The sequence below is a fragment of the Juglans microcarpa x Juglans regia genome, chromosome 5D (assembly GCF_004785595.1).
Source record: "Juglans microcarpa x Juglans regia isolate MS1-56 chromosome 5D, Jm3101_v1.0, whole genome shotgun sequence".
Classification (NCBI taxonomy): Eukaryota; Viridiplantae; Streptophyta; class Magnoliopsida; order Fagales; family Juglandaceae; genus Juglans; species Juglans microcarpa x Juglans regia.
The window spans coordinates 24,777,709-24,790,025 of NC_054602.1; positions in this window are offsets into that span (position 1 = coordinate 24,777,709).

The following is a 12,317-nucleotide window of genomic DNA, read 5'->3' on the forward strand; positions in this document are numbered from 1 at the left end:
GAATATAGTAACTGGAGAATTCGGCTAAGGAAAAATGGATTAAGGAAAGATTTGTGGTGTAGCGAATATGGAAGTGTATTTCAGCTAGGGCAAAATGGATGGAAGAAGGAATTTATGGAAAGTAAGGAAAATATGGATAGTAAGACAAACACAAGTGTTGATCAAAATATGGTGTATGGATGGATCAAATGAAGCAATGGATGAATGAACACAATGAACAAACAATGAACACTTAAGAACTTGAATGAACAAAAGATAGATAATTAACTATGATTCAGGAATTGCACATAGTTGAAAGAAAACTCATACATTGATAACTTGAATCACACATATTCAATGAATTGCAAGATAGTGATCCTCTCTTTGGGATTCACGGATTTCACCCAAAAAGTCCAAGTGCAACGGCACCGAATTATGATCTCCTAAACAAATAATCTCCATCTAGGGTAATTGCCAAAAGATGTAAAGAAAATGTCTAAGAGTCCTATTTATAAAGGTTACAAAATGGAAAGCCCCAAAAGGTCTATTGGAAAATAATTTAAATAAATAAAATAAGAATTAACTAAAGAACAATAAGATAGCAGTGGACGGGCCAAGGTTGCCCGTGGCATGCTTAAGGGCCATGGGTGGGCCATGGTGACTCATGGTGGCACGACATGGTGTCATGCATGGCTTGTTGGTGGGTGCGGCATGGGGTCGTGCATGGCTGGTTGATGGGCATGGCAGGGTGCCACGTATAGGCTTGCTGTATGGCATGGCAGGGTGTTGTGCATGGCCTATTGATGGGCATGGTAGGATGCCACACATAGGCTTGCTGGATGGCACAACATAGTGCCGTGCATCTGCATGGCCCAGGTAGGTGGCCTAGGCGTTGACTCTGCATGACCCAGGCTAGTGGCCTAGGCGTTGGTGCTGCAAGGCATGGGTTGGAGCCATAAGCTGGATGGCATGCCACTAACCTCGCTGACAGGGTTGCATGGCACAGGTTGGAGCCGTGCGTTGAGCGGCATGGCCCAGGCTGGGGCTTGGGTGTTGGCAAGGCTGTGCGGCGTAGGAATGCGTGCAGGGGCATGTGCATGCGCATGCTGATGGGCTGCGCGAGGTCACTAACCTCGCTGCGCATGTGGCAAGGCATGCGCCTGTCGGCCTGCACACTAGCATGCGCATGGCCAGCAGCCTCGCTGGCCGCTTCTTGTGTGTCAAGGCTTGGGCCCTGACATGCATGCGGGCTGGTCAAGGGGCACGTCCCCGACATGGCTAAGACATGTGCAGCATGGTTAGAGGCAACTTTGGTAGGGGTTCTGACAAGACTCTCCCTGGCGCGGCGGCGCCGCGTGCAATTCACTCACAGTATGAGCTACGCGTGAGACTCACGCGCTACTATTTTGATTAGTTTTCTTCTATCATCCGATAGATCGGTGGCTAGAGAGTCTACTAACCAGACGCATGGTGGTCGTAAGAGGCCTATAGGCAGTAGATCAACGCATCTTGGTGCAGCGAATGGAAAACGATGGAAAAACTAGAAGAAAATACTATAAACAACTCCAACGTTGGTCGGACAGAAGGAGGGAGGGAGAAGCTGAAGCTCTAAAGAGATGGGTTTTTTTTTTTCTTTTAAACTAATGAACTATTCAATGCTCCAAAAAATATCAATTTCTTTGTGAAAACATATTATTCTAATAATGACTTATTGATTATTTTATCTATTAAGAAAATCGAAATATTTGTGTTGTAATTATGTATTCCAATAAAATTGAATATAGCAATATAAAATTATATTTATTCAAAAACTTGAATGTCTTTTTTTCCTTCAATATTTTTAATTTGAATTACTGCACATCTATTTGTGCATTAATGTTATGATTTTTTAATTCAAATTACTAATGAAGGCATAAAGGAGAACATGGGATGTCAGAAGCCTTCAGTCGGTGTCTGAAAAGTTTGATGGTTACATCCATCTACAGTGCACAGATGAGATGAGTTTTTAAAAACTGAACTAACGTGCGTTTGGATACATGGATGAAACCAGCCGTACAACTGGGATGAGATAGTTTGTATCTTATAAGTGTATCCAAACCCGGCCTAATTGTATTCCAATAACTTAAATTTCTTGTCTATTTTTATGATGACATATTATAATAAAATTATAGTAAAATGATATATACAGTTTTAGAGTTTGCAAGTGGTGAGACTTGCAGAAGAAACCCAAGAGGTTAAGTCGCATAGTGACTTCTCAAACTTAGAAAATTTGTAACTTCCATTTGAAATATTTTAAGATCAAAGGAATAATGAGTTTGTCACATTTGGGGCTCCTACTTTTAAGGAAACAAAACGAAGGTGCCATGTGGCAGCCATGTGTCTCCTATGTGATGAAGCCTAGAGTGCCATGTGGCTATTCTAAAAGTGATTAGGCTTCACCCAATTGGATGACTATGACACATCACTTAAGATGCATGATATTTGGGACCCACTTAGACCTATGCTATCTTGCCACATCACCAAGACTTGCCATGTCATGTGGTCCCACCACCTACACTTGCCTGTCACTTCTACATCAGCTTCTCTGAAAACTTTTTCACACCATCTTATACAACCCTCAAGTCAAGTTCATTGGTTAGCGCCATATGTCTTACATTAAGAACCCTTTGACCCATGAGAGACCAATCCCCATGCATTGTTATCTCCCCTTTGGCCGTGCGCCCCATCCCACCTACATCTCTCTTTTTTATTAATTTATTTTTATGTCTTATACACTCACAATCCATCATACATTTATACGGTCTATTTAGCTCACAAGAGGAACCAGTCAAAATTCATGCATCGGAGTATAAACACTCTCCTCTCCTCCCCCAACCAGCATCACATCCACACTCATTTTCCTTCTTCATTTTAATTTCTACTCTCAAGCACCTCTCTTTCTCTTTTGTTTCGGTTTCTCCCTTCCCATAGCAATAAAGAAACTTTTGTTAACTCATCACCACCATAGCTAAACGAGACACTTAAACCCACACCACACTAAAAGCTCTTCTCCATTGTCCAAACTTTGACATCTGACGGTAGATGTCTAAGTTCTAAAGGTATGAAATCTCTTTGATTTTGTTTTACCATTTGAACTATTGGATGCTTACTTGTGATTGTGGTTTTGAATAACCTTGGTGGTTGAGTACATGGATGTAACACTTTGTCCCTCTAAGGCTCGTAAAACTAGAGGAAAGATGCTACAACTTTAAAAACATACCTTATTGTGCTAAGCATAAAAGATTTCATAAATACTAGAATTTCACTAAATACTATATTACTAGAAATCTCTCAAAATGAACATTTATTCCATAGCACTTATTAAAAAAAATAGTCTATCTTGTGCTACGCATTACGAAAATTATTTAAATGTAAAGATAAAGTAAAAATTATCTCTCAAAGCCTAGAGCCTCATTGTTAATGTTGCCCTCTTGGACAGCTTCCTCGCCTGCAACATCCTCAAAACCTTGCTCACATGGGTGGAAAAAACATTAAAAAAATTTAAATGAGTCGAATACTCAGTAAGAATCACATAATGCAGTAAACATAATATAAACATAGAGTTTTAGTTAACATTAACATTCTTGATAAGTATTATCTTTAAGCATACATAAAATATTTACCATAGAGTATATAGAAAATATAACACTACTTTCCTCAACATTGACCATTAACTTTCTTTTGTTACCTTAACCTCATCCTTAGTAGTCATTTACACTTTGTTAACCCTCATGTATTAGATTTAGTGACCCTTGCGATAAATGGTTCTTTTCGTAGCTGGTGGATAAGAACTGAATCTTAGGAATGGGTCATCACTATGTGTGACGCCCCCTAAGTTCGCTTAGGATTTGATGGAGTTTGAAGTTTTGAGACATGCAACACAAGGTTACATACCCCCGTTCATAAAAGTTAAGAATGCAATGCACCCAGCATGCTTATAACAATATGCAATAAATGCAGTGGATAGTTTTTTTGAGCATACACAATGTACTAGAATGCTAATCCCAAAACATAAAAGATTTTCCATTAATATTCACATATCGTCATATCATCCTCCAACAAGTCTGTCATAAAAACAGCGTAGTACTGGAGCCAGATCTCCATAGTTACAAACATAATATAAAACAAAACTAAACACCAAGCCGCTTATGCAACTCGACTATAAGCTCCACAATAATATTCAGGAGCTGGATGATCGACTCCAAGAACTCCTTGAGACTCCTCCTTTGACTACTCAACCTCGTCCAGTCAATCACGCGTTGTTCCTCTGCTTCCTAACACATTGTCTACCATTCTGAGGAGAATGATAGTTGGGACTGTCACTATGAGATTTATAAAATCTTAACAAATAAAGCTACTAAGCTACCAATAGTATAGATAAGCATGCATAACAATAATATGATATGTATGCTTGACGAACATGAACTTGCTTATGCATGACATGACTTAGAAACATCGTAACTTGACATGAACATCACATGCTTGAGTGAACATGGAACACTCATTCTTATACTTGTTTGTGATAATGGACGCTCCATGGTTCACCCATCAACCGTGTGCTCCTGCCAATACCGCATCACATCTCAAGTCTTTGTACCAGTTGTGAGTACGTCATCATGAAGGTTTTACCCAAAGGCAATTACATAGCTTGTACTTGTAGCATGTTTTGGCACCCACCGGCGTTTGATGTTTGACTTCGCTCTGGAAACCAGTTACTTAAGTCCCATTCGAAATTTGTTGATTGTACTTTATTAACCCAGTGGATTCCACTCCATTTTAAACGCCCTAGAGTGGATATGAGAGTTTAACTAAGATAACTTCGCATCCTAGCATTTGGAGTCATGATAAAACAAAATGGCTCATGTATGACTTAGAAATATTTTCGTGACATACTTGTATGCTTATGACATGGCATTCATGGCATGTAACAGATAATCATATAGCAGAATAAGATGAATGCATTCATGGCATGTAACAGCTAATTCTGTAGTAGAATAAGATAACATGGCATGACATATTATATAAAAAAAAAAAACTAAATAAACATAAATAAAGCATGAATATAATTAATGCAACCTACCACCTTACATACATAAAAATACTACAAGTTAGTAGCTAACTTACAGAATGTCGTATGTAACGTAAGTGTAGCATAAGCTAAAATGAGATATATTATAAGGTTATAATTTCTCACTTAATCCTCATAAAAATATAACTTACTAACTTTGAGCTTAATTTGCAAAATTACCTTTTAGCTTTTGAAAAATTACAAATTAGCCCCTAAACTTAAGGAAATTGCAAACAGGCCCAAAAACTTATTAAGATTTACATACCTCATGTAAGTTTCATCCTAAGATCAATTATGGACTTAGAATTCATAAAAACTAAACCCTACTATAAGAACTCCTCTAGGCTGATTCATACATAGTCTAAAAATGGTGTTTTGCTTGCTACTTGGCCATTAATCACACCATCATGCTTTACTTGAAATTAACAATTCACAAATACCTAATACCTAGTTCTAACATCATTTCAAGAAACTAAATAAAGCATTTCACAAAACCTTAAACTTACCATTTCAAGAGAACACACAAAACATCAAGATTAGGTAAAATCGAACCTAATTCTAACATGTTCATGCTTTATCACTTGCATTTTAACTCCAAGGACTCCAAAAGTCCATAAATCTCAATTCTAACATGTTCATCATTCAAACCTAGTTTATTTCATGCTTGAATAACAACAAAAATCACATTACTCAATAAATGAAAATCAGTTTGCATGGAAAAATTGGAAACCAAAGCTTAGCATACTTTTGACTTAGACAAATTCCTAATTTACATGTAACAAGTCTTGAAACCTAAATCCATAACCTCACATTCAAATCCTAACTTGATCTAAGCATCAAATCCCACATATCATAGCTAATAATTACACCAAAATATCACTAAACCCGAGAGCCTCTAAATCATGCTTAAAATCATACTCTTTGCATGTTTATAAAAATTTCGACAAAGACCCAAGTCATAAAGCTTTACAAATCCACTAAATCCATATATCAAAACTTTAAGAACCAGATTTACAAAAATCAAAACTCTAGATTCAAGATCCTAAGGCTAAAAGACAAACTAAACCAACAAAACTCATTTTGAAGGATTTGTCTATAACACTTTGCAAATCATGCAAAACCATTTTATAAAAACCTAATATGCTCTAAATCAAACCATTATCTTACACAAAAATCATGGAACCGATACTTACAAAATATTTCAACAAAACAACAAAAACTCCCAAGCTTAAGTACACACATCCAAATCGAGCACTTCCATCACCAAACACCATCATTCAACTATCGAACCTCCAATAAAATTTAACCAACACTCTCCCAAGTATTCAAGACTTAAAGCTTAACATAATTCAAGAGATTTAAGCTAGGGAAGAAGGCTTACAAAGGGCTGGAACACTAGAAATCAAAGTTATAGAAAATTTTTCTCCAAGATTCACTCAGTTTCTCTCTAGGAAAAAGGGGTGAAAAAAAGCCAACTGTGGGAGAAATGAGAGGGTGACCGCGGGGGTGGGGGATAAGGCTGACTTGTTGTGGTTGAACCCTATGACACAAGAAATGAAGTTTTCTTGCAAAAGAGTAGAAACAAATTTGCTGAAGTGTGGGCTGGATCCTTGTTGCCGAGTGGGGTGATTTTGAGGAGTGATGTTGCTTGCTTGCACTTCCATAATTGGAATTATTTGAGGCTGAAAATGAGGTGTAATGTTAGCTATGAAATGGTCATATAAGTGGGGGAAAGCTTGTGGGAGAAGCTTGGGGGAACTAAGGGTTTGGTTGGACTAAAAGGGACTTAACTGAATGCATCCATTTAGGGTCCAAGGGGGGTTTCTGTTAGGGTTTCGATCCATGTCTAGTTTTCTTGGTCAAAAGCAAGTACCAATGTTTAAGGGAGTGGATAAGGGTGTAAGAGAGTGTACTTGAGTGGTTGTTGCTTGTGTAAGTGGTTTAAACCAAGAGGGATTCACATAAGCAAAACCAGACTGCATGATTTAGGGTTTGGAGTTTTAGGGTTTCGATTACCCTAAACATTTCGGGTTTTGATTTGCACCAACAAGTTTGGGGTTCCATTAGGTTGAAACCCTCTTTGTGGTTTGCCTAAAAGTGCTTGAGTGGGTGGAATAGTGAATTGTGTATGAAGCTCATTCATTTGCTTGGTTTTCACTCCATTCACCTTGCACATTTGAACTCCTCTTGGCAAGTTTTGAGTGAATTCCTAAATGGATGGTTGTGATGATGCCACATGTACAAAAATATTTTTTTAGTGATTCTAGGCTGATTTGGACATCCTGATAGTTTTCTGAACTAGATGTCATATGATGCTCTGGTCTCTCGCGAAGGGTTACTATTCATCCAAAAAACTCAAAACTTTCTATTGCACCATAAAATCATAATTATTCGTACGAGTCTAATGATGCAATTCGTTTCGTAAAATTAAACTCGTAAGTGCCCTTAATAAATAAAAAGAAAATTTCATCTTCATTGCGAATCATAATCCGTTTACGACAACGAACTAAAACCTAATCGATCGCTCATTTCTAAGGTCTATTTAAATTCTTCTGTTGAATTTCTTTCGGGATGTTACACTAGGTTCACCGCTACTTATGCATTCCAATGTTTTCATCTGTCCCAACTTTATGGTATCATCCTCATCCTGATATGACCCATTCATTAACCTTATCAAATACATGTGGTCATACATTTCATATTCTTTTCTTTTCTTTAACCTTGTCTTATTTTTCATTCTTTTAAATAAATAGTCATACAATATAGTATTTAGTCACACATAAACCATGCAGTTCTAAATCATTAAACATCTTTCATCATAAATAGAGTTCATGAAAAGGGGCTATCAATGAAAGGCTCATACATACATATATCCTTTTGGAAACATTTACTATATAAATATATCAACGTTTGGAAGAGACTTTATAGTTTATCATAAAGTGATGTGTCAAAGAACATAATGATAGTCACTTACCTCGATGGTTCCTTAGTCCTTCACATTTTCTATCTCATGGTTCCTATTGGTGCCAAGTGTTTAATACTATTCACAAAGTGGGGCTAAGATTTTTGTCATGTGTCCAAATAAAACTTCTCTAACCTAATTTAGACATTCCACACTGTAATTTTGAAAACACTAATCTAGGTGCTAACACTTAGGCTATTATTCACTCCGATAAAAATGTGAAAATAACTTTACACCATAAAATCTTAAATATTCATACGAAACTAGGAGTTTACTTCATTTGGAGAAATTCAACTCCTATGTGCCTCGAACAATTCAAAAGGCATTTTCAAACAAGCTTTATTTTGAAAATTGAAAATGATTTTATTGTGCTATAAAATCCTAAATATTTCTCCGAGACTAATGGCGCAAAACTTTTCTTATTTTCACGCTTCTAAGTATCTCAAATAAATAAAATCACATCTCTGGCACCATAGTGAGTAGCAAAATAACTATGCTGACAGACTAAAACTTACGTGATTGGGTCAATTCGTGAAAACCCTTAGTTCTTAAAGCCTAAAGAAATTCCTCTATTGAATTTCTGGCATGCTTTTACATAAATCATAATTTATTTCATTCATTCTCTTTTTTTGTTTTTGTTTTTTGTTTTTGTACTAGCTTATACACAAGTTACGACACCTCAAGATGCTTAAGTGTCCAAGTGCGTCTATATTTTGAGGATGATAGGTTATTTAATCAGTTTTCTTGTTTAATGTCCCGTAGTCAATACACATTTTACATGAATCATCGACCTTCCTTTCAAGCAATGTTGGTGATGACAAAGTTCTTTAGTTGGACCTAATCACTTGGGATTCTAGAAGCTCCTTGACAATCTTCTTAATCTCTGTCTACTGGTAGTAAGGGTAACAATGTGGTCGAACACTATCTAGTTTGGATAGTGAGTTAAGATAAGATGAGTTGAGATAATTTGTGAATAGTAATGAAATATTTTAGTTGAGATGAAATGAGTTAGAAGTGGTTTGAGTTAAAATGTTTTATGGGGTTTTAGGAAATGAGAGAAAAAAAATTGAATAAAAATATTATAAAGTTAAAATATTGTTAAAATATAATTTTTTTAATATAATTTTTGTTTTGGGAATTGAAAATGTTAAATTGTATTTTGTGTTTTGTTTGAAAGTTTGAAAAAGTTGTAATGATTAGGTAATGATTAGATGTGAAAGTTAAAGATTTGAAATTAAAAAGTATTTTGTTTGTAGTGATTGGATATTGAGATGAGATGAGATGAGATGATGGGCTTTCATTATCCAAATTAGGCCTATATGTTTACCGTTTAAATAGACATTCACATACAATTTAAAATGGAAAAAATCTATTTCTAATATTTTTATTATCATCCTCTTAACATCCTTAATGTGATATATATATATATATATTTTTAAATCAAGAACAGATTTTATATAGCTTCAACAGAGTCAAGATTACACAACATATCCTGCACTAAAACATTACAGATTACAAAAGGACCCCCTTCGATCCAAACCCTTTCTTCGCAAGTAATAAGGCATGTTTTGCCAATAAATGAGTAACAAAATTTCATTCTCTAGGAACATAGCAGACTAACCAGCCTTCCTTATGATGAAGAACCTGTTTAATATCATTAATAATGTGCCCCATCCACGACTGATCTTCACCTCCCTTGTTATTCTTTTTAATAATAGCAACTGCATCTCCTTTAAAGATTAGTTTAGGAAAAGAGAAAGAGAGATCATTACTTATCTCGAGGGCTCTCCACAAGGCTAAACTCTCAGCCAAAGCAGGGTCAATTACATTTTGTTTCACATCACACATATATGCCAGAACCTTCCCCCCTTCATCTCTAAACACAATTCCCATTCTCATTCTCTTGTTTCCCAAATCAATAGCCGCATCCCAATTGGCCTTTACCATGTTGGTGCCAGGTTTTTTCCATTTCTTCTGCACTCCATGTAAACCATCACCTCCTCGACATCCAATTATGCTCATTTGTGCTGTTTTGTAATCCTCCAGACCCTCACAAGCCATTGAAATGACTTGTTTAGGACTATAAAACTTGTTCTCGAAAATAAACCTGTTCCTCCTTAGCCAAATCCTATGCATAATCACTGCCATCCACTCAAATTCCTCTTTCTTCAAGTCATTAGTCATCTTAATCCTAAGAGGCATGAAATCCACTTCCTCATTAGCCCATTTCTTCACAGGACTATTGTTTTCTGCCCATATATCAGCAGTTGAAGGACAACTCCATAGTATATGAACCACTGATTCTTCACATGATCCACATATTGGGCAAAAAGGACAGTCACCTATCTTTTTCTTGAAAAGGTTACTCTTAGTAGGAAGAATATTGTTAATAGCTTTCCAAAGAAACATTTTAACCACTGCAGGCACTTCTAATCCCTACAATTGTTTCCACATAGCATCATTCTTTTCAGTCTTTGAAACATCCCCTTGCAGTCTTCTTTTTATCTCCATACCAAGATGATATGCACTCCTCACTGTGAATACACCATCCTTAGTATAGCCCCAAAACTATTTATCACAAGTTCCCTACCTACTTAATGGAATTTGAAGAATGACAATAGCCTCCTCGTGTGAGAATAAGTTTCTAATCAAAGACTCATTCCAGGTCTTAGTAACTGGGTCAGTCAGTTTGCTTACCTTCTCTTCTTCCCATTGGCTCAGCATTAGAGATTGTACACAATTAGTCATAGGAGTTGGCAGCCATCTCTCCCCCAAATTTTGACTTTGTTCCCATTACCCACTCTCTAATGCAACCCTTCCTTCAGTAGAGGTCTTGCAGACAAGACACTTCTCCAAATAAAAGAAGGGCTGAGACCAATTTTAGCACTCAGGAAATCAGAATTTCTGAAATATTTCTCCCTATAAATTCTGGCAACCAGAGATGAAGGATTAGAAAAGAGGCGCAATCCTTGTTTAGAAAGCATACATTCTCATTGACCCCTCTAAATGTGTTATATTTGGACTTGCCCACCATAAGAGGTAAGCCCAAGTATTTTTCATAATTGCCACAAACCACCCCACCTGCTGCAAGAATGATGTTTCTTTTCTCTGATGTAGCAGTGTTTGTGCTAAAGAATAAGGATGATTTTTCTTTATTTAGAACCTGGCTTGAGGCCACCTCATACCTCTTTAACAGAAAGCACCACTGTCTCCATTCCTCCTTGTTAGCTCTTCCAAACAGCACACAATCATCTGCAAAGATGATTGACTCTTAATCCACCTCTAGCCAATGACACCCCTTTTATAACTCCTTTCTGGTCAGTTGAATTCAGTAAGGAATTGGGGCATTCAACACAAAGAATAAAAAGGTAGGGAGAGATTGGGTCTCCTTGCCTTAAGCCCCTAGTAGGTATCACCTTCCTTCCTAGATTCCCATTCAGAAGCACTGAATAATGCACTGAATTCACACAACTCATCACAAGCTTAATCCACTGCTGATTAAAACTCAATCTCCTTAAGACAGCTTCAAGGAACTTCCACTCAATCCTATCGTATGCCTTCAACATATCCAACTTTAGTGCCATGCTCCCTTGCTTACCTTTCAGCCTTGTTTTAATTGTATATAACACTTTATAGGCTATCATTACATTGTCAGAAATAACTCTTCCCGGAAGGAAAGCACTTTGGTTAGGAGAAATTGCAAAAGAAAGTACATATTTCAACCTATTTGCAATAACCATTGAACACAATTTATACACCACGTTACAAAGACTAATAGGTCTAAATTCACTAACCAAACATGGGCCTATTAACCTTAGGAATTAAAGCAATGTAAGTGTAGTTTAAAGATTGAGGGATATTACCATCATTTAAGCACTTCAATACTGATGCAACCACCTTGTCACCCGTGATACTCCAATGTTGTTGAAAAAAGCATGCACCATAGCCATCAGGTCCAGGAGACTTTAGAGGCCCCATCATGTTTAAAGCCTCTTCCACTTCAATTTTGGTATAAGGTCTGCACAAATGCTCATTCATCTCCTCCGAGACTTTTGCTGTCATATTCTGGACACAGACCTCAATATCATCATCAGATGGATTGGAGGTTGTGAAAAGGTTCTTGAAAAAACTGTTAAAAGCCATTTCAACAGTTGCAGGTTCATTAAATAGCCTGTTATGACTATCTTTGATCTATGAAATCATGTTTTTTCTCCTCATTTGATTAGCACAAGCATGGAAGAATTTGGTATTTCTGTCACCCAGCTTATA